Source organism: Rhinolophus sinicus, linkage group LG01, assembly GCF_036562045.2.
Source record: "Rhinolophus sinicus isolate RSC01 linkage group LG01, ASM3656204v1, whole genome shotgun sequence".
Taxonomy (NCBI): domain Eukaryota; kingdom Metazoa; phylum Chordata; class Mammalia; order Chiroptera; family Rhinolophidae; genus Rhinolophus; species Rhinolophus sinicus.
In genome coordinates, this window is record NC_133751.1 from 153,648,187 (window position 1) to 153,670,518 (window position 22,332).

Sequence of the window (22,332 nt, forward strand, 5' to 3'; positions counted from 1 at the left end):
CTTGCTGTTATTCTAGATACAGGACGACGTGTTTTGAGAAAATCTACTTAGTGGGATTGATCTACATCAGTGATTCCCAAAGTGTGCTCCCTGACAGCGGCATCTGCATCCCCTTGGAACTTCTTAGAACTGCAAATTCTTGGGCCTCACTTCAGACCTGCTGAATCAGAAACTGCAGGTGAGGCCTCATGTTCCTGATGCATTTTTAAATATGAGAAACACTGATCTGCATACATGGCAATATCGTGTATCATGGGGAGCGTATGACTAGTCGTACCACAAGAAAGCAAGAAAATTCTCTATGAATCATCTCTCCTAAATGATACAGAGAAAATTCTTCATTAAGGGAGAAAAAAAAAATCAAGTGATCGAGCAAAAACTGACAATGCAGGGTAGTGTGGAAACCACACGAGACAAATGAACAGAGATTAAAGTCAGGTGCTAGTCAGGATACCAGCAGTTGCTGAGCTTCTGTACATACAGCAGATTGTGATCCCTGAACAAAAATCCAAAAGGACAAATCAGAAGAAAAAAAAATCTCTCTGCTTATCCTTTGTCAGAGCGTCTTACTGCTTAGCATTCTTGGTGACTATTCATCTGTTTCCTTCTTGTCAACATGCTGACAACCAGCACCAATCAACACTTATTCCTGTTTCCTTGTGTTTCTCTCTCCTTTGTTTTTCATTCTAAAACCTTCTTTGTCCCAAATCAGAGTTTCAGATTCTAAGAAAATTACCTGTCACTGTAACAGAGATTTTTAAAAAATAAACACATATTTCACAGTTCAAGCCATATGATTTGTTGTAAATCTTCCTTTTACATATAAATATGTACATTTATAAATAAATCCTCCTTTATTTATAATAAATAAACTGTCTCAATTTTGACTTTAAAACGTCTTTAGGTATTGCCTGACAAAGATATAGTGATCCATAAGGATATAAAGAAAACGTAATTAGTGCCATGAGATACATCTATATTTCCCCCTCTTCTTCTATGTTTACCTTATTCTCTTTTCTCGCTTTCCTTATTTCTTCTTATCTGCATAGAGCTTTGTCTCTCCCTGCTGTGATCTGTCCTTCTCTTTCTGCTGGGCCATACTTCACTGTCTATTGATCTCGTCCTTCTGAGCACCTTCTATATCACATTATTTTCTTTCTTTACTTTCTTCTCCTTTTCACTTTTTTAAAAATAAAATTGTTAATTGAGAAAAATACATCCTGTATGCAAAGTTCAAAGTGTATTCTCATTGTAGCAAGGTGAATAAGGCATAGCTCTTGCCCACAGAAAAGGAGGCATCCACAATGACTTGCCTTGTTCCTCTGACATGTATCCTGTCTATTATCAACTGAGTCCTCAATACTTGGTGATAATGATTTACTCATTGTGACTGATAACACTTTCACACTTTTCTCATTTTTTTCTTCTTTCTTCAAGCCCTATTTTAGTGTTCTCTATTGTTAGAAGATGGCTTTGCCTCTATATTCACAAACAAATAGATGCCATTGGTCATACAATTTCTCAATTTTTCTAATCCCCCCCTTCTCTCTCCTCAGTCCCCATACTTCTCCTGGTAAACCTTGAAGTCCATACAAAGTGGGATGTTCCTCCTCCAGTTTCTATTGTTTTGCAAGGAGTGGCATGCCTTCTTTGTGGGTCATACTTGCTTTTGTATGTCCAGTGCCTGGCTCACAAGAGGAACTTAATACACATTGGTGGAACCAAATTAAAGTAGATTTTCCCCAACCATACTCTCAATACCATTTCCTCCCATTCTCTATGGCCCACACACTTATTATTGCCAAATTGTTGTTTATTTGACTTTTACTTTCCTTAGTTTTTAATAGCAAAATTCCCACCTCTGACTCCCAGCATGCTAGTATCTAATACATATCATAAGTTCTTCAAACAGTTTTACTAAATGTGAGAGTAAACATTGAATGAATCCATCATTTTGCCCGCTGTGAAAACCGAAGGCATAATCTATCCAACTCCACTTCTTGCGCTTCTGCCATTGTGCACACTGTTATCCAGGTGACTGGGAGTGATGCTGAGGTAGGTGCACTCTGCATACACCTAAAGACTGGAATCCATTTATAAATAGGTGTCCTCTTACTGTTTCATACCCATATGTGTACTTGGACAGCTCTTGTATTTTGTATGTGGTATAAGTGTTGATACTAGCTCATCTCTTCATTTCATTTACTTTGTCCTTTCCAGTGTGCACACCATGTAAACTGCTAGACTAGGTGGAATCAAAATATGCATGGTATCCTCTTAAAAACCCCTGTTATTTTTGGGAGCATTGGGTATTATTTTGATGAACGATCTAGATGTCTTTACTACTTAAGAATGCCTCATTGGTAGGTGGAAATCTTTCCTTGGACTTTAAACATCTGAAATGTAACAGCAACAACAACGAAATGTGAGCTATAGGAATTCCTTTTTCTGATGGACATTGCACTATGTATGATTTTTTTATAATAGCTCAATACAGACTCTGAAACAAGTTTTGGAATTTCTTGATACAGTTGATTTCTGGGGCTTCAGAGATTGAATTACAGTTCAGGAGTTAGAAATAGAGACTTGCATTAGGATCTTTGCCCACCTCCCTTCATAGTTCAGGAACTGAAGTCTAAGAAGAGTCACGGAGTACGAAGAGATCAGAAAGAGTTATTATATATTCTTCCTGCCCTTTCACATTGGAGCATTTGGTAAAGCTGCCTGGAAACCTGGCTTCAAAAACTAGTATACCATTTTAGACTGTGTGTCATTTATTCTCAATAAAATTTGAAGAGCTTATTTCATTACGAAAGAATCAGAGATACTGGCTCTTGCATATCTGTTCTTGTTGTTTTTGCTGCTGCTGCTGTCATAATGATGTTTATCTTAATCACCCCTAGTTTGCAAGATGCTGAACATAAGACATAAGATGGTCATATCTATTTCCTTAGGGAGCCTATTCATAATATGACATAAGCGTGCACACATACACACACACACACACACACACACACACACACACACACACTCATTCGCACAAAGTGCCCTTTGCCACATTCTCAGGGAGAAAAAAAGTTTGCCTTGTTTTTTGCTGTCTTTGAATCTCTTGTTTTCTTTCATTTTATTTCTTCTGCATGGAACTATAAAACCACTTTGCCCTAAAAATCTCTAAACCATAACAACGAAGACATGCCTACTAATATGGCATACAAAAAAAATCAGGGTGGTAATAGTGACAAAACTATCGACGACCATTTATTGAATGCTTTTGTGATGCCGCTAACAATAAGTACAGAAAGCAGCAAGGCAGGAATAGTTATCCCTAATTTCTGTAGAAGGAAACTGAATCTCAGAATGATTGAGTGACTGGCCAAAGGCTACACATATGTAAGATTCCTGTGTTCCTTTTGTCTAGCAATTTGGAAAGCATCAGAAGAAAGAGCACAATTGCTTGCAGAGAACAAATTGGGAAATATATTATCGAAGACACATGTAAAGTTTGCGAAAAGTTTTTGAAAGATTAGTAATTCTGAAATACTTGCTAATTGCTTCTCGGAAATGACAGATGTGCACAAGTATAGCAACATCTTGTTTATGAAGTGTTCAAACCGCTGGCAACTGTGTCTCACCAACTTGAAATCAAGTATAAAATCAAGTATAATGATGCAAAAAATTTAAGTTACCTCTTTGGCTCCAGTTACTTTTATATAGATAGTACTAGAAAAGAAATTGGACTTGGGAATTAAAGATAATCTGCTAACAGTTGAGTAGGTTCAGATTTATAGAACAGTTTTGAAACTACTGTGTTTTATGGCTCTCAAACTGTACAACAATCCTGTGGGATAGTCAAGATTTATACACGCAGAAATTGAGAATATGAATAACCAAGGAACCATGGTACTACATGGTGGACCTGGAACACGAATCCAGATATTCTTATGTCTGCTGTTGTGCTCTTCAAAAAAATAATCATGATCATTATCCATTAAGAAAAGATCAAGTACAGTGTTTCAATGGACTATTTTCTTAAAACATAGTGACTTAGAATAGCAACCGTTTATTTGCTGATATGCCTGTAATTTGGGCATGCCAGTAGGGAGTAGCTCATCTCTGTTCTATGGGATGTCAGCGGGCTTGACTCAAATGGGGCTGGAAGATTCCCTCAGAAGGTGGTTCACTCATCTGTCTGCCAACTTGGTTTTATCTGTTGGCTGGAAGGTCAGCTGTGGCTATCAGCCAGGGACTTCAGACCTCGTCATTGTGGGTTCTTCATGAAGCACAGGGTAATTGGACTTCTTATTGGGTATCTGGCTTCCTCTAGAGCACAAACGCCGAAGCTACCAGGCTGTCTTAAGTCTTTGGCTTTGACTGGCATAGGGTGATGTTCGCCACATTTTATTGGTTAAAACCAGTCACAAGGCTAATCCAGACTCGAGGGGAAGAGACTACACCTTGCATAAATAATGGCAGGTGTGATTCCTTGGGAGCCACTGATGTAGCTGACTATTATATCACATAGAGTTTAGAATATTTTGATTAAGGACAGAGATGTTGTATAGAGTTTTGAAAGATTTCCAACAAGTCAGGTTTTTATAAAAATAAATTTCAGTTAATGGGAAATATCCTTTACTTCCTCCAGTGAGCCGGGTAAAAGAATCTACTGTAATTTGAAAAGGATGCTAAATTAACAATCATAATGATTTTTTTCTTTCCTTTTAGCAATTTGGTAATCTGACTTCAATTAGATCTTTGCAGAGAGGATGTGATGGGTTACACATTGCTTAGTTTTGTATCGTCTTTGGGAAAGTGGCCAACATTTTCCGGCATTATCTACTGAATATAGAGCCAAGAGAATAGCCTCTCATTCATATTACTGTGTTACCTTGGAGAAATCACTTATCATTTATAGAGGACACATTTTTGAAGAATAAGCTAATAAGACATGTTAGAGATGAGATGTAGGTTTGCGTGCTACGTATTCAGTTCTTTTCAGCAAGAGGAACCTGCAGTTTGATTAAGAATTGAAAAATCAACTATTTTCACCAACTTTACATTTGGGAAAGGCAATGAAGTTCTTTCCAGTTAAGTATATAGACTGGCCCTAGAGGAGTTTGATCAAGAATTTGAACATTTATTTGTCAACTAAATAAAAAACCACACGAGTCTCCCCTAAGACTAGCCTCCTTCGTGGGATGTTTATCAAATACTACGTCTCCCTTGCTGACATCCCCGTACACTAGTCTAGTCATTCTTCAAATCATAAATAAGAATCTCCGGAGTGTTTCAAGGGATAGTAAATCAAATATAACAGGACTTCAAAAGCAAGAATTTTCCCATTTATTCTTCTACCAATCTCATGAGCATGAAAATGAATTTTCTGTTGGTGAACACTAAACTGTAGCCCTCTACTATGAATGCTTCTTCATTTAGCAGCGAGGCTAAAAAGCCAGAGGACCGAATAGCTATAAGGAACACTTTTTTTCTAAGAATGAGAAAAGTATGACACCTTCATTTCAAGTAATCTATAGACCAGAAAATGTGAAGATTCTGGAAGCAGTTAAATGGGAGCCAAGAAAAAAATAATTTGAGGGGAAAATTGTCCTCTGGAGTATGTGACCAGAGTGTTCAAGTTCACACAAGTTTCATCGATAGGTTCCTTGAAGTTTTGTTCAATTTTTTTCCTTTATTACTTTTAACAATATATGAGATGTGTAGTTTAAGTCCAGAAGCTATTAAGAAAAATGAAATTCTGTTGCGTTTGCACTGAAACATAAATCCTGAGGATAGTATTTAAATTTTGGAAGCCTTAAATTCCACTGCCCTCATCCATGCTTTCCATTGTCCCTATGCCCTTCATCTGTTTCCCTAGTTGGCAGGAGTAGCTGAGACTGCTATGATCACTTCATGGATATATAGAAATTATGTAAATAAAGTAAAATTCTCAGCCAGAATTTGCCACACATTATTCAGACAACCCTCTTTTTCTGTTCTGTGAAAGTCTGGCACTTCTGTTGCTCCTATTTAAGCGGTTTGTAGAGAGGAATCATGCTTGCCTGAAATGTCTGATGAAGACGTGTTAATTAAGATTTTATGTGATTCAATAAACTCTGTAAATTTAGCCTTGTCTATGTCTAAATAAATGTTATCCTTACCGTCTTCCTTACTACTGATAAGCCTGCTATGGATTCATGCTCTTTTGAATCTTAGGATCCCTGCACCTCCTCAGCTCCACTGCAAAATGCTGCAGGGTTTTTTTTGTTGTTACTTTTTTTTTTTCCGTATGCTCACTAGTTGTTGCTTCTCTTCCCCACCGCAACCCCATCAGTAGCGTTAAGATAGTAAATGGCATGTAAAGCAGCCAGTTTAAAATGAGGAATTTAATCAGTAAGTCAGTTATTCACAAGGAATTAGTTTGACTGTTTTATAATTTTTTTTTCAATTACAGTTGACTTACAATATTAAATTAGTCTCAGGTGTACGGCCTAGCGTTTAGACATTTACATACCTCACAAAGTGATCACCTTTAGCTTGACTGTTTTTTATACAAACTTTATTTTTCAAACCAAAGTAAAAAGATCTTTTTTTCTTTTTTTTTGTATTGGCTGGATACAACTCATGTACGTATATGTGTGTGTGTGTGTGTAAGTGTGTGTAACTCAGTATCTTTGAATAGGACAGAGATCAGTTTGTTTTTATACATGTGTAGCTTTGTACAGTGAGACCTCTGGGTGCTGATATATACATGGCTGAATATAGTGAAATTGTTTTGCAGATTTTGCCTTTTACTATCTCTGTATTCAGATAGTGGGAAAGAGTGAGGGGTATAATATTCTCTGACTTTGAACCACAGTGTGGGAAAATCAAATGAAAAGTTGCTAAAAATGATAGTGTTTGTAATATTTTGTATTTACTTGTTGTATGAAAGATGGGAGAGGTTTTCAGGGAATGGTTGTAGCATGGAGGTTTTATTTTGAATGATAGGAGACAAGATTATAGTTTGAAGTATTACATTGAGTAAACTAGGGATCGGCAAATTTGGAAAATATTTGACATCGACTCACTACCAAATCAACTGAGCTGTGAAACAGTTGAGTAAAAATATATACCTTACAAAGGTAGTGGTAGTAATACTCAATTTTCTTGTAACCATCCAAGCATAGATTAGAGTACATTAAGTGAAGGAAATGAGGCTAGGGGAATTTTATAGGCCTGGAACAGGATTGCTTTTAGCTTCAATACACCACATATAGTGGCCAACCAGGAAAGGAATATGTGATATTAAGTATAACAGTCGTTATGATTACATAAAAACCAATTTTAGAGGATATCATAGCAGGATCACATTGGACCAACAAGCAAAGTGAAGTTAAAACATAGTGCAGGAAAAGATATTGTCCTTTATGGCTGTCCTTTTTATTTATTTTTGGAAGGTGCTACAGATTTTTTGTTTTAATTGTGTCAGTTAAATTAACAAAATAAACCAGAAGACTAGTTTCATTACTGAGACTTTGTAATCCTCTATGTTTTTATTTTGTTTCTTGGTGTTTTTTGTTTTTTTTTAATAATGGAAGCAGTGATGGTTGAAATTAACTGTAATTAAATGCAAAGCACGTTAGTGCTCTTTTTTTAAGCCAAAGTTTCTATTGCTATACAAATGTTAGTGCATTCCCATTGCTTGTATTATGAGATTTTAATATACTTTAGTATGATTACCCAAATACCTCATTATCGTATGTACGTAGGAGTTTAGGTTCCATTCTCTGAAAAGGCCAAGATTGTATCCATTTAACTGCTGAGCCTGTGCACATGATGGTTCATTGTGTTAAGCGTATTTCTTTCAGAGGTATATCTTATACCTAATGGCAACGTCTGCAGGACTGAATGACAGAACCTGGAATTCCTATAATGCTTTCATTCAATGAACAGTAACTAAACACATAATCTGTGCGAGCCCGGTGCTAGGCCTTGTGGGAAGAGAATGAAGAAGATACAGCCCAAACTCCAGTAGAGCATATATACAATCAGGCTCCATTTTGATGATCCTAAGATGGGAAGATGAGTCTACTGGAGGAATTAGAGAAAGAATGGCTACTTTGGTGGAAGGGCATTGAGGAGGGTAAGGGGGTGGAAAACATGTAGATATAATCAATTGGTAGTATTCTAATTATTTGTCTGGGCTCTGTTTCCATGGTGTTCATTATTTTTTAAAATAAAAATATCTTGTTCATCAATTTTGTGGAAAAATAATGAAATTTTATCATTAACCATGAATTACAAAAATTCGATTTTGTGCACCTAATATCCTCATCAGGGGGTGGGACAGCAGTGATATAGTAGAGATAGAAGAAATCAATGGAAAGAGCGATTGCAAAATTTCTACTGTGAGTCAGGAATGTCCAAACTAATTCACTGGTCTTATTCTTCTTATTTGCATTCACAAGACTATTTGTTCTGTGAGGGCAGAGTATTTGTGTGTGTGTGTATTTTTGCTCATTGCTATATCATTGGGGCCTTCTATACAGTATGTGCTTCGAAACATGTCTTAATGTTAACATACTACAAGGTCTGACAATGAAGTTCGTGAACTGATCCTAGAAAAAGTGCTACATACCTCATTGCTGAATATCAAAGTACTCTCCTTGGGAAGCTATGCATCGCCACTAGAGCCTAGTTCACCCTTCAAAGCAATTTTGGAACTCTTCCTGGAATGGCCATCAGAGCTGTGATCATATTACCCTTGATGTCCTGAATGTCATCAAAATGTCTTCCTTTCAACATTTCCTTTCTCTTTGGGTAAAGAAAGAAGTCATTGGGGGCCAGATCAGGTGAGTAGGGAGGATATTCCAATATAGTTATATTTTACTGGCTAAAAACTCCATTTGCTTTTGTTCATTGGTGAGCTCCTTCAGGACCATTTTTGCACACACCTTTCTCATGCCAAGGTTTTCAGTTAAGATTTTCCTAACTGTTTCTCTATCGATGTTTACTTGGCCTGCAATGCCTCTCACGGTCAGCTGACAATTTTGACACAGAATTCAACGTGTTTTTGGAATGTTTTCATCAGTTGTGCTTATTACTGGCTGCCCTGACCTCTCTTCATCAGTGACATGTTCTCTCCCCTCAGAAAAATGTTTAATCCATTTGTACACTGCTGTTTTCTTCATGGCATTATCCCTATAACCTTGTACTAACATGTCCCTAATTTCACTTTCATTCTTGCCTAGTTTAACAAGAAATTTAATGTTTGTTCATTGCTCTAATTCAAGCTCAGACATTCTCACGATGACACACAAAAACATGCAACATCAATAATGAACGCCACCCAGCAAGACACCTCCACACGTCGACACGAACACAGCTGTGAGACACTGATATACCAAGGTTATGAAACCTTATGGAGTTGTTTGTACAGTGCTGCCAATATAAGCGCATGGTGACAAGTTCATGAATTTAATTGTCAGACCTCATCGTGTCATATAATTCTAATGTCTTTATAAGTCACACGTCTTTTATTTTTTTTCAAAATTTAATAACTGTGTTTCTGTACTAAGGAGTACATATTACTAAAAGGGCAACATTTAAATCTTAAAGATCTTGCTTGGCTATTTAACAGCAATGTGATTAAGTAGATAATACTATTGCACCTCCACTCCATATATAAGGAGAAAGTCCAAAATTGCCAAAAATGTTCTTGTGAAGTACTTTAAAAACTCCCCAAATAGACATAATTAATATTATTGGCAGGCTAAATTTATGCAAACTTTAGGTAAAACATTTAATACCTTTTCTGAAGAAACTAATAGCATAACTTTGAATTAATAGGCTGTTGTAGCTGGGTAAATTTGTAGACATTATCTCTCTCTTTTTTTTTACATTTGTCAGCTTTCAATTTACTAAATATCAGAAAATATGAAGGAAGAAAATGGCTCCTACTTTCTACTATCTCTCTTCTATTTAATACATGATCGTTAAACTCTATGGAATATGGATGAATTATAGTGTATTCAAGAAAACTTGAAGGTAAAACATGTCACTGTGAGTACATTTCAAACCATGCAGTTAAACTGTATCATAATACATCAATGAAGTCACCAATAGACATTATCTCTTTATTTCACAAATTAGGAAAGTGAAAAGAAGGGTAGAAATTATGAATTGCCAAACTATATATGTTCTTAAGGGGAAATAAAATAATTGCTTTGGATAAGATGTTACAGCTTAATTCTGAATCTAATAAGAAGAAATATTTAGACAGTATTTTTGCTATCAATTCTAAAATTTCAAATGCAAGATGAAATTTTTGGAAATTAGAAATTTAAAAACATTTGTTAACATAAAATAAAGTGGATTTGATCATCTAACTTTAAGAAATAAATATATTTGCAATAGTTTTTTTTCGAAATTGGTAATCTATAAAAATGTGGTTAAAACATAATTGAAATAATAAATTACAATTAGAAATATATTAGATAGAACTATATCTATTAAAGAAATTAAATTTATAATAAAAATATTCCCATGAAGTCTGGATAGTGTCATTGGTGAATTCTCTTGTACATTTAAAGAAGAAATAATACCAATTTTACACAAACTATTTTACTCTTTTATGAAGACAACGTAAGTTTCATAACCATGACCAAATCATTAAAAGAAAGGACAATTATAAACCATATTTCTCATGAATATAAATGCAAAATTCATAACAAAATGGTAGCAAATTGAATCCAGCAATGCATAAAAAGGTAAAACATCATGACCAAGAGGGATTTATCTCAGAAATGAAAAGCTAATTAAACATCCAATCATCACTTCCTGTAATTTACTGTATTTACAGAATAAAGGAGTAAAAAATATGATCAATAGGTGCAAAAAGAAGCAAATTAAACACCCATTTGGCCAAATTAAACACCCATTTATGGTTTGAAAAAAAACCTCAGGAAACTGAGACTAAATGGAAATACACTCAAGCTTATAAAGGAAATCTGTGAAAAGCCTATAACTAACATCATATCGTGGTGAAATATTAAATGATTTTTGTGGGACTGGGGACAAAACAAAGAAGCTTACTATTACCACTTCTATTCTACCTTTGGTGAAGGCTCAAGTCATTAAAATAAGAGAAGAAATAATAATAAAATTCCTACAAATTGGAAATGAAGAAGTAACGAAAACCTGACTGTTCATTTAGAAAATCTTAAGAGTCCAAAGAGTAACTTCTAAATGAATAAATAAATCAATATCATCGTTTAACAAGTAAATATATAAAGATCAATTTTATTTCTATATATCAAAAGCAAACAATTAGAAAATGAAAATTTAAAAAGTCCTTGACAATAATATCAAAGTAAAACAGTACTTAGAAAAATTTAACAAAGGATGTGAAAGGCCTGTAAACTAAAAATTTTAAAACTTTGCTGAAAGGAATTAAGGAAGACCTAAATAAATGGAGAGCTATATCATGTCCAAATACTTAAAAAGTCAGTATTGTTAAGATGTCAATTCTCAAACTAATTTACATATTTAACATAATTTTAATCATAATCTCACGGCAGCCTTTTTTTGTAGAAATGTAGGTTAAAATTTATGTGGAAATACAAATCACCTGACCTAGAAAAGCCAAAACAATTGCAAAAGAAGAAATTGCAAAAGAAGAATTGCAAAAGAAGAAAGCTACAGGACTCATACGCTCTGATTTTAAGATATACTATAAAGGTATGATAATAAAGACAGAGTGGTGTTAGCATAATGATAGACAAATACATCAATGGGATATAATATAGAACCCAGAAATAGACCTACCCATTATGGCCGATTGATATTTGAATTAGGTTCTAAGGTAATTCCATTGTGAAAGGAACATCTTTTCAAGAAATAATTTTGAAACAATTGGATACGTCTATGGGGAAAAACAGCAGCCCTAACTCTTCTACAAATCATAATGTAAAAACTAATTAAAGATGGATCATAAACCTAAATTTAAAAGCTGACTGATTTGAAGCTTCCAAAATAAAATAAAGAAGAATATATATTTAAAACTTTTTTGGGGTAGACAGGACACAAAGCACAAACCATACAAGAACATAATTTATAAATTGGGCTTCATCTAAATTTAAAACATCTGCTCTTTGAAAGAAAACCATGAAAAAGTAAGCCACAGGCTGGGAGAAAGTATTCTCAGTACATACAACAAAGAACTCAATATATACCTCAAAGAAAGAACTGGTATCCAGGCTACATAAATAATTTCTATAAATCACTAAGAAAAACAAAGACAAATAAAAAGGGAGCAAAAGATTTAAACAGATTCTTCATAAAAGAAGGACTTTAATATCATCATGGCTTGAAGAAGAAAAATTGATAAAATTAGCATTCAGATGTTGACTTGTAAATGCTTTTGTAATTTTTCCAAATTATATTCTGATCCATCAGGAATATCTAAACCAGTGATTTTCATTGTTGGCTGCCTACTGGAATCACGTTGGCACCCTTTCAAAACAGTAATGCCCAGGGTCCATCCCTGACCAGAATAACTGGAGTCAGGGTCCCGGGATATCAGTATTAGATGAAAGCTTTTTGGTGATTGTAATGTGCTGTCAAAGTTGAGAACTAATGCTTTGATATTTACATGATGTTACACTTGTGACTCTAGATCTGAGGGAAGCTTACATAAACTGTGCTGAATTTGTACCATGAAAATCTGATATACCATCACCAACATGAAGATGTATTAGTCATTATACAACAGAAACCAATGGGGAACAAGTAATGCCAACTGTTAACCAGAGAGGAACTGTTGTTTTAAGGATCACATAAAAAGCCTTTCTGGTATTGAGGCCGCACAATTGGCAGCCAACGTCTCATTTAATGGTTTATTTGCCTACAATTTTGATCAATTTATCCTTCTTACTCTGCTGACAAAGACAGCAGGATCCTTTAAATTTGGATCAAGTATGTTGGGCATAGCCGATTACCTCAGTAACCAGTGCTGCCAACTGTATTTTATTGGAGGTTGATGTTGTGAGCCAAAGGTGGCTGGTTGTAACAACAGTAGCAAGAATAAGTTACTGGGCTTAAGTTGAGGCTATTCATTTTACAGTTGCAGGTAGTCATTTTCCCAGATCTCCATTTACAGACTTAGCAAGTCACCTTTAAGCCCCATTTACATAATGTCAGTGATTTCATCATTAAATAATTTTCTCTCATGTGGCAAAACTTTGTTGCTGTTATTTAGAATTGGTGTCCCAATCATAGTTTTGGCATTAAAGCTCTTCTCATTCTTATTCCACCCTGCTGTATGAGTATTTTTCTCCCTTTGTTTTTTCTTCCCTAATTATTTGTTTGTTTGCTTGTTTTCCCTTCCCCTTCCGCCCCCCACAACTTCAATTCAAGCCATGGTTCTCAGTCTAGTTGTGTAGGAGACACAGCTCCCTGACCCATGCTGGTGTTATGAGACTTGTGCTCCCCCCCACACCCCCAACAGTCAGTCGGTTGCCGGCCTTTGGTCCACTGCTCACGGCAGCCCAGCTCTAGAGGGCGCAGCTCGCTGGCCCATGTGGGAATCGAACCAGCGACCTCAGGGTTAGGAGCCCGGTGCTCCAACCACCTGAGCCAATGAGCCGCCCCCCATCATTTTTTTTTTTTAATTGAACACTTTCTGACCTTCTTCACTACTTTTCCATTACTTTTTTCTTTAGTTAAGAATATCATTTATGGTCAAAAACTTATATTTAAGCTGAGTCCCTGTCTATCCTTCTCTTCCCCTTCCTCCCTCTTTTCCTTCTTTCCTGTCTTTCTCCATCCTCCCCCATAAATTTATCCAGAACTCTATGAAAATCGTTCAAGAGCTAAGTGGGGCTTTACCTTAGAATGGAAATCAGCAGTTTTAAATGATCACTGTTAGAATACAATAGGCAGAAGAAACTGCAAACTATATACCTAGAAATTAAACTTGGTGAGTATAGTGAGGTGAAGTGAGGAAGAGTGGGGAGTAGGAAGTGGGGGATGGGGGAATAAGACATGTCTTAATTTTCATGTGTGCTAAATATATTACTTTTAATAAATCATCAGGGAGGGTTGCACCTATCTCCTTAACCTTAGATGCTGTACTCTATACCTTAGTTGTAAACACCTTCTACATTCCCAGGTTCCTTATACATACACACTAAAAGTGTTGGATTCAATTCCCCACCAGCTCTAGCATTTTGTAATTCTATGTGTAGTGCCTTATTTCCATGGAAATTCATTTGATAACCCCTGGAATTCATTTGGTAACCCCTTTACCGAAGTTTGCCACCAGAGGACAGGGGCAACTCTGGTTTAATTCGGAGTGATTTCTAATCACAGCTGTTCAAGACAGGCGCTCCAAAGTAAGTCAATCTGAAGACTCAAATCAGAGCAGGCAGTTTCCAAACAATGGGAAGCGGGCCTTGACTGTTCTCACGATTTAAACATAAGCTTGGCCAGCTTTTATCTTGGTTAACTACTACACACCCTTCACACTCAGGTCACCTCCCCTGCAGGACTGCCTCAGCTCTAGAGCCTAGGTTAGGGTCCACTCCTCTGAATTTCCTCCATCATAACATGTAACACCTGGTATTACAATAATAACTTCTGTGTCCGTTTTTGACTCCTCTACTGAACTGGAATCAGGGATCATATTTTTTAGCTCTGAAATACCAGGTGTAGATGCACAGTCTTGTTTTTTTGGGGGGTTTGGGTTGTTGTTGTTGTTTTTTTTAAGCCAGTGCTTAGTATTCTGTCTGGGTGGTAAAACTATCCACAGTTCCCTTCTGCTGGTGACCGCTTCAGTACTGGTGAGCCAAGTACTTCATGGCTGTTTGCAGTATAAACCTTTAGTCATTGCTGTTCACGAAGTTTTTCTCAATATTTTTTTTAAATTTATTTTTTAAATTTATTGGGGTGACAATTGTTAGTAAAATTAGCATAGATTTCAGGTGTACAATTCTGTATTACATCATCTATAGATCCCATTGTGTGTTCACCACCCAGAGTCAGTTCTCCTTCCATCACCATATATTTGATCCCCCTTACCCTCATCTCCCACCCCCCATCCCCCTAACAATATTCAATATTTTTTAATGCAACTTTTCTCAAATTTCAACTTTTATGATTAAAGTTTTACATTTTATGGCTGAAGTTTTTATCTGTGCATTGTGAAATGTAGTGTAACATTACTATGAAACTTCTAAAAAGAGATGTCATACTTTTAAAATGCAAAATATTTTATATACATACTTACACTTTTATACTTTTACATGTTAAATATACAGCTGTGGTTAGAAAGAGTATGGATTAGCATAAAAAGCACCAGGTGATTCAGTAAACCAGCTATTTGTACTTGAGCAAATCTTTCTAGGTTAGTTTTGAAATAGTGGCAAAATCCGATCCCTTTAATGCAGGGGTGTCAAAACTGCAGCCCGCGGGCCAACTGCAGTCCACAATCCATTGTTAATTGGCCCGCAGCAAATTCCAAAAATATAATTTAGTTTACTTAAATAAACCAGGTGAGGCAATACATACTTCACCTGGAGGGAGTGGCCCAGCTGTTTGTGTATTTTACCGCTTATGGCCCTTGGTATAAAACGTGTATAGGAGATGGTGCAGCAGAATGAGATAATGAATTTGGAAGAGTTTGAAGCCCATAAAGACCACACACCATGATAGCAAAATGGTGTTATCTGATAGTCTTTTCTGAATCCTTTAAGATTTAGAACAGTACTCGAAAGTCTCTCCCTCTGTGGACAGTGCAGATACATACTGGATAAACCTTGTTAACTGACACACAGCATTTTCCTTGAAGAAACTAACATATAATGTGAACACATGTGCTTTCTCAGGAGGATGCTAGGGCATCCTTTAGGAAGCTTGGGTAGTTTAAATTCTAAATTCTTATTTTTGAAACCATCTCTTGACTGCCATCCACTCATTCCCTCACACATACTCTTATATTCCCTGATTTACTTGTCAGAAATCATTATGCAGTCAGGTGCCCAACCTAGAAACCTCTGATTTGCCTCCCCTTCCTCCTGCATGCTGCCAACTCACCTGGCTTCTCCAAAACATCTGTCATATTGTCTCACCCTCACTGTGTGTACTGCCGCTGCTCTCGGGTCAGCCGTCTACATCTCTCTCCTGAACCACTGACTGCCATAGCCCCTGCTCCTTCCTCTTAGCAACTGGCCCTGCCTTTCTTTCTCCCATCAAAACCATCATCCATACTTCACACCTGTCACCCACGTATAAAACCTCCATGTCCCAGTTTTTGTGGGCTAAAAGCCCCGTCTTCCCTAGCTGGACCAGAAGTTCCCAAAGGACCACTGGTCTCCTTTATACTTTTTCATCCCCATCTTCCTTTAAGTCATCCTCTGTATCATCACCATCATTCCCCCCCTCACCCCCCCCCCCACAGAACCACAGTAGGAACTTAAGCATCTGCCAAGCACTGTGCAGAGAACCAGAGTATTCCACTTAATCTTTACTGCAGTCAAGCACAGTGGGGATAGGGAGAAGGGAATTGAGGTTTGGGGAAACTCAGTAAAAGCTGGGAAGAAGAACCCCAACTCACCACCACTGAGACCCCAGAGCCAGAGCTTTTATTCACTGTTTCCTTGCCAGTCTTCCCTAAGAGCAGGTAGTCTTATGCCGACTCTGTTCACCCATGCTGTCCTTTCTGACCCAACTGCTCTCTCCTCTCCTCTGCCTGCCAGTTCCGTATTCATCCCTGTAAGACACTGCCCTGGTTCTTCATGCCAGAAGGGTTGTGAAGATTCATTCCAAAGGCCACTCTGCTAGGAAACAACATAATTGGGATAAAAATGAGATGGCATCACTACCACTTTCCTTTCACCAAAATTGTTGCTTTAATGGACAATTAGTACCTCAAGATACTAGCACAGATTTGGAAATCTATCCAAGACCACTCATTGACTATCACAGAATTCCAATTTGTACCCTAATCTCAAGTTTCTTGGAGGATGGCTATTAGAAGGGTTCTATTAACCCATCTCCCAAATTTTCCTTTCTGCAAACACAGTGATCATTGAAAGGAGGACTGCTTACAAACTTGCATTTATATTCTTAGGGAACATATTACACGGAAAGCAAATAACACCCAGTTTCTTAGGTCTCTCCTTTCTTATTTGTCTTGAAGGCTGCAGCTGTTAAGTCAAAGCAGGTTGGTTTCCTACACACGATTCTAAACCTTTAGCGGCTTTTGCTAATTGATATAGACTAGAATTGAAATAGATGCACAGTGTAAAATCCAGTGTTTTTTTTCCTCAGCAGAAACCTAGCACTGTTACTCCTTAAAAGATGCTAATAAAGATCAGCTAGTTGTTGAGGGCACTCAGAGTGCCTTGGCAGGCCATTTTGTATAAGATTGTACTGCTCACTTTTATTATTATTATTATTATTATTAATATTTTTTTAATTTTTCAATTACAGTTGACATATGATATTATATTAGTTTCAAGTGCAAAACATTGATTAGACATGTATATAACTTACGAGACGATTACCCGATAAATCTAGTACCCATCTCTCACCACACATAGTTATTACAATATTATGAACTGTATTCCTTATGCTATACACTTTTTATACATGGGGACAGACATGCTATACATGGGGACATGACTACTGTATAACAATCAATTTGTACTTCTTAATTCCTTCTGAATTTTCCCCTACCCCTAACCCCTCTCCCATTTGGCAACCATCAGAATGTTGTCTGTATCTGTAAAATTGTTTCTGTTTTGTTTGTTATTTTATTTTGTTCTTACATTCCACATGTAAGTGAAATCACATTGCATTGGTCTTTGTCTGTCTGACATACTCCACTCAGTGCAATACCCTCCAGGTCCATCCATGCTGCTGCAAATGGCAAGAACCCATTCCCTTCCCTGGAAGAGGCAATATTCATTTTATATATGTACTATCTACTCTGTATCCACTCATCCATTGAGGGACACCCAAGCTGCCTCCACATCTTCACCATTGTAAACAATGTCTCAATGAACATATGGATGCATATCCTCTCGAAGTAGCATTTCGGGTTTCTTTGGATAAGTGCCCTAAAGTGGAATTACTGGGTCCTTCTTTGTCTCCCGTGATAGACTTTGTTTTAAAGTCTATTTTGTCTGATATAACTATTGTTACCCCAGCTTCCTGTTTGTTTCCATTTTCATGAAATATATTTTTCCATTCCTTTAGTTCCAGTCTGTGTGTGTATCTTTTGACCTGAAGTGAGTTTCTTATAGGTAGCACATGTAAGGGTCTTGTTTTCTTATCCCTTCAGTCACCCTATATCTTCACTGGAGCATTTAACCCATTTACCTTTAAAATAATTGTTGATAGATATGTAGTTATTGACATTTTCTTATTTATATTTTTTACCTTTTTTTTTTTTTTTTCTATCTTAAAAAAGTTCCTCTAAAATTCCTTGTAGTTCTGGTTTGGTGGTGATAAACTCCTTTAGTTTTTTCGAAAAAACCTAAATGATAGGTTTGCTGGATAGAATAATCTTAGTTTTAGGTCATTGTTTTTCATTGCTTTGAATATTTCCAGCCAGTCTCTTTGCCCTGCAAAGTTTATTGAGAAATTAGCTGATAATCTTATGGGAGCTCCCTTGTAGATAACTAACTGCTTTTTTTCTTGCTGCCTTTAAGATTCTTTCTTTTTCTTTAACCTTTGGGATTTTAATTATGATGTGTCTTGATGTGGGCCTCTTTGTGTTCATCTTGTTTGGGACTCTGCAATTCCTGGGCTTGTAAACCAGCTTAGGCAAGTTTTTCTCTATCATTATTTCTTCAAATAGGTTTTCAATTCCTTCCTCTCTCCCTTCTTTTTCTGATACCCCTATGATACGAATGTTGGTACATTTGATGTTGTCCTAGAGGACCCTTACACTATCTTCATTTTTTTGGTTTCTTTTTGCTGTTCTGATTGGGTGTTTTCTGCTACTTTGTCTTCTACATCATTGACTCAATCCTCTGCTTCATCAAGTCCACTGTTGATTCCGTCTAATGTATTCTTTATTTCAGTTATTGTAGTCTTTATTTCTCACGAGTTCTTTTTTATGTTTTCTATCTCCATTTTTATGTTTTCTGTCTCTTTGTGGAAATTCTCTTTGAGATCGTTGAAAATCCTTATCACCAGTGTTTTGAACTCTGCATCTGGTAGGTTGCTTGTTTCTATTTTGTTTAGTTCTTTTCTGGAGCTTACTTCTATTCTTTTATTTGGGACGTGTTCCTTTTTCTCCCCATTTTGGCTGCATCCCTGTACTTGTTTCTATGTATTAGGTAGGGCTGCTATGACTCATGGTCTCAGTAGAGTAGCCTTATATAGTAGGTGTCCTATGGGGCCTAGTGGCACAGTCTCCCTGTTCATTTAAGCTGGGTGGTCCAGGCGTGTCCCTTTTGTGGATTGTGTGTGCTCTCATGTTGTAGTTGAGCCTTGGTTGATGTTTGTACATCAGTGGGAAGTATTGATCCTCTGGCTGATTGGTTGTCAGCACTGACTGTGACTACAGTGAAGGAGCTGTTGTGCAGGGGCTGACCCTACAGAGCAGGATTTGCTTTAACAGGGCTCTGGTGCCTTTTGTGTGTGTTGTCCCCAGAGGTGGCTGGGTGATGCTCCAGCTAAGTACAAAGCTACTCACAGGGCTTGCCAGCCCCAGGGCCTTCCGGGAGGGGCCCCATCACAGGCCAACTTCAGCCACTGTCTGTGCCTTGCCCCGGGCCAACTGGCATGAGCCACAAAGCAATCCACAAACAGCCACTACTTGCGCTGGGCTTGCAGGTCCCTCCAGAGGCCAAGCCAGGAATTGAGACTGGCTGGCACTTGTGCCAGGCTTATGGCTGCTCAACCAGAGGTATGTGATATGCCAAAGCCAGATGCTGCTTGTTTGGGTTTTGTGAATCTTTAGAGATTTTAGGAATGTCCATAGCATGGGCCAAGACAAGCTGTTTAAACTTCTGGGCCCAGAAGTTTGGTGGGGTGGGGTCTCAGGGAATCAGGGCTAATGAATGGTGTTAGCCAGGTTGATGGAAACTCAGATAAGGTGGTCTCCTGTGTCTGCATGCTCTAAGAGGGAGGGCTCAACAAAGAAACAATGGTTATCTGCAAGCTCCTCTGTCTAGGAGAAATTTGCCCCTTCATCCTTTGCCCTGAAGCCAGACAATTCAGTTCTTCCTTGTATGTCCCTGGTGCCTTTTGAGCTGCTGCCCCAGCGCTGGAGCTCAGAGTGAGTGAGTTTGTCTGCAAGTTAAGTCCGTGTGCATTCCCTTTAAGAGGAGTGCCTGGGACTGCAGCTGTCCTCATCTCACTCAGCCACAATTTCCGCTGGTTTTCACAGCCAGAAGTTATGGGGACTTCTCTTCCAAGTACGAGAACCCTGGGCTGGGGATCCCAGTGTGGGGCTGGGACACCTCTCTCCTCCAGGTGGGTACCTCTGAAGCTGAGATATCCCTCCCAATTTTTAACGGTTACACAAGGGTATGGGACCAGCCCATTCCCCATCTCTGTCCTTCCTACCAGTCTTGAGGTGGCTTCTTCTGTATGCCTGCTCACTCTTTATAAAGAAAGTTCTTTAATACAAAATGAAAATTCTACTTCCCAAACCTAGTTGATTGCAATGGTCATATTTATTTTATGGTGGGAAGTCAAACAGAAAACTAAGGAGTGAAAACACATAAAACAATAGTGTAAATAATGGTTCTTAATTGGAGGTTAGCAGCAAAATAACTTGGGAGCATATTTTCAAATATAAACCAACATAGCCAACTCACAGTTCCTTCAAATTCTGACTCAGTACAGCTGGGATGTTGCCAGGTATTGAAAAAAAATTTTTTTCCCAAAGCCTTTCAAGTAATACTGATGTACTGTACTGTATTACTAATAAGAATGACAGTCTCAAAGCATGTTAATAGCCTTACACACTCATAAGGTTTCATTGTCTAATATTGAAATCCAACATAGTATCACAGTCTAACATGCAAATTCAAATTTCCTGTCAGAGGTTTAGGAATCATGACCTAGGAGCTTAGTTCCTATTGTAAAGTGTTCTTTCACTTTAGGAATTGGGTAAGACCTTGGCCAATTTTTGTTTCTGTGGTGTTTCAAACCTGTTTTAGAAACTGAAACCTTTATGCTTTTTATTTTGTTTTGTTTTGTTTTTTTGTAATAGAAGTAGCCCTAACTGTAAAATTGATGAAAGAGGACGCCAGTTGGATGAAGTGGGGACTGCTTAACTGCCTCCCACTTCCTCTGGGCCTCGAGGGACCTCCTTGATTCTCTTAGGGCTCCATTGTTTTAACCACTAATACTCTAACCATTTCATTTCACAAGTGAAGAAACAGGCTCAGTGAAGTAAAGTGGCTTGCCTTGGAAACCAGTATTAGAACACGAGAGTCCTTGCTGCCGGTAACATTTTGATCAACAACATGCCATTCATGAACTCAGATTTATGATTGCTAAAATAAATTGAAAAATACATGTAAAATCAAATTAGTTTTATTATCCCATTAAAGGAACCATTTGATTTTGTCAGTTGGGAAAAATCTAATAAAATCAGATATATTAATTAAGTAGAGTAATATAATGAAGCTTCAAAATTGTAAAATTGGATCTGGATTGGCCTGTGTAAAGGAAATGATATGTTATGTCATCATATGAAATCTCATGGGGGTTTCTCTTATATTTATTCAACAGCAAAATGTAGAAATTAGTTGAGTCCCCATCCCTCCAGTCAAAAAAAGGCTAAGAGGCATTACAAAAGGAAATTATGATGGTAAAGAAAACCAAACTATTTAAGTCAACATTATCTTTTTACTTTAGCAAGTACTAAGCTTACCTTAAAAACTTACAAAAAAGAGGCTGATTCAATTTAAGTTGTTACTAAACTTGCACATTTTATTTTTAAATACACCTATTTACTAGTTAAATCATAGTCTGTGTTGATTTACATTACATTTAATTCAGGTTGAATAAGTCGAAACCATATAATACTGCAGACATATTTTATTTGGAATAAGAAAAAAGTGCATTGTAAATCTCAGCTGACAACCCACCCCCAAAAGGCTAATAATACCTTATTTTCTGCAGCTGGCAGACTATAGAATATTGCATTTCAAAATTCAATTTTCTTTATTTCATAATAGCATTGAAGCATATTTGAAAGGAACATATGTAACTTAATGGGATGCCACTTATTACATCACTAGTGGCATTTTCTAAAGAGCATAACTTGAATAAAAATTGAAAACAAATACTGAATATTTTTGAATAGCAGGTGACATTGGGCAGAAAGAT

The 22,332-nt window shown here is 37.1% G+C and overlaps 1 protein-coding gene and 1 non-coding gene across 14 annotated transcripts in view; one reads left to right on the forward strand and one right to left on the reverse strand.

Annotated features, from left to right (window-relative positions):
• B3GALT1 (beta-1,3-galactosyltransferase 1) overlaps positions 1–22,332 on the forward strand; it is a 520,641-nt gene that overhangs the window by 69,543 nt on the left and 428,766 nt on the right. The gene's annotated exons all lie outside the window — the stretch shown is intronic.
• TRNAR-CCU (transfer RNA arginine (anticodon CCU)) lies at positions 13,548–13,621 on the reverse strand. Its single transcript has one exon. It is a non-coding gene; the product is annotated as a tRNA-Arg (tRNA).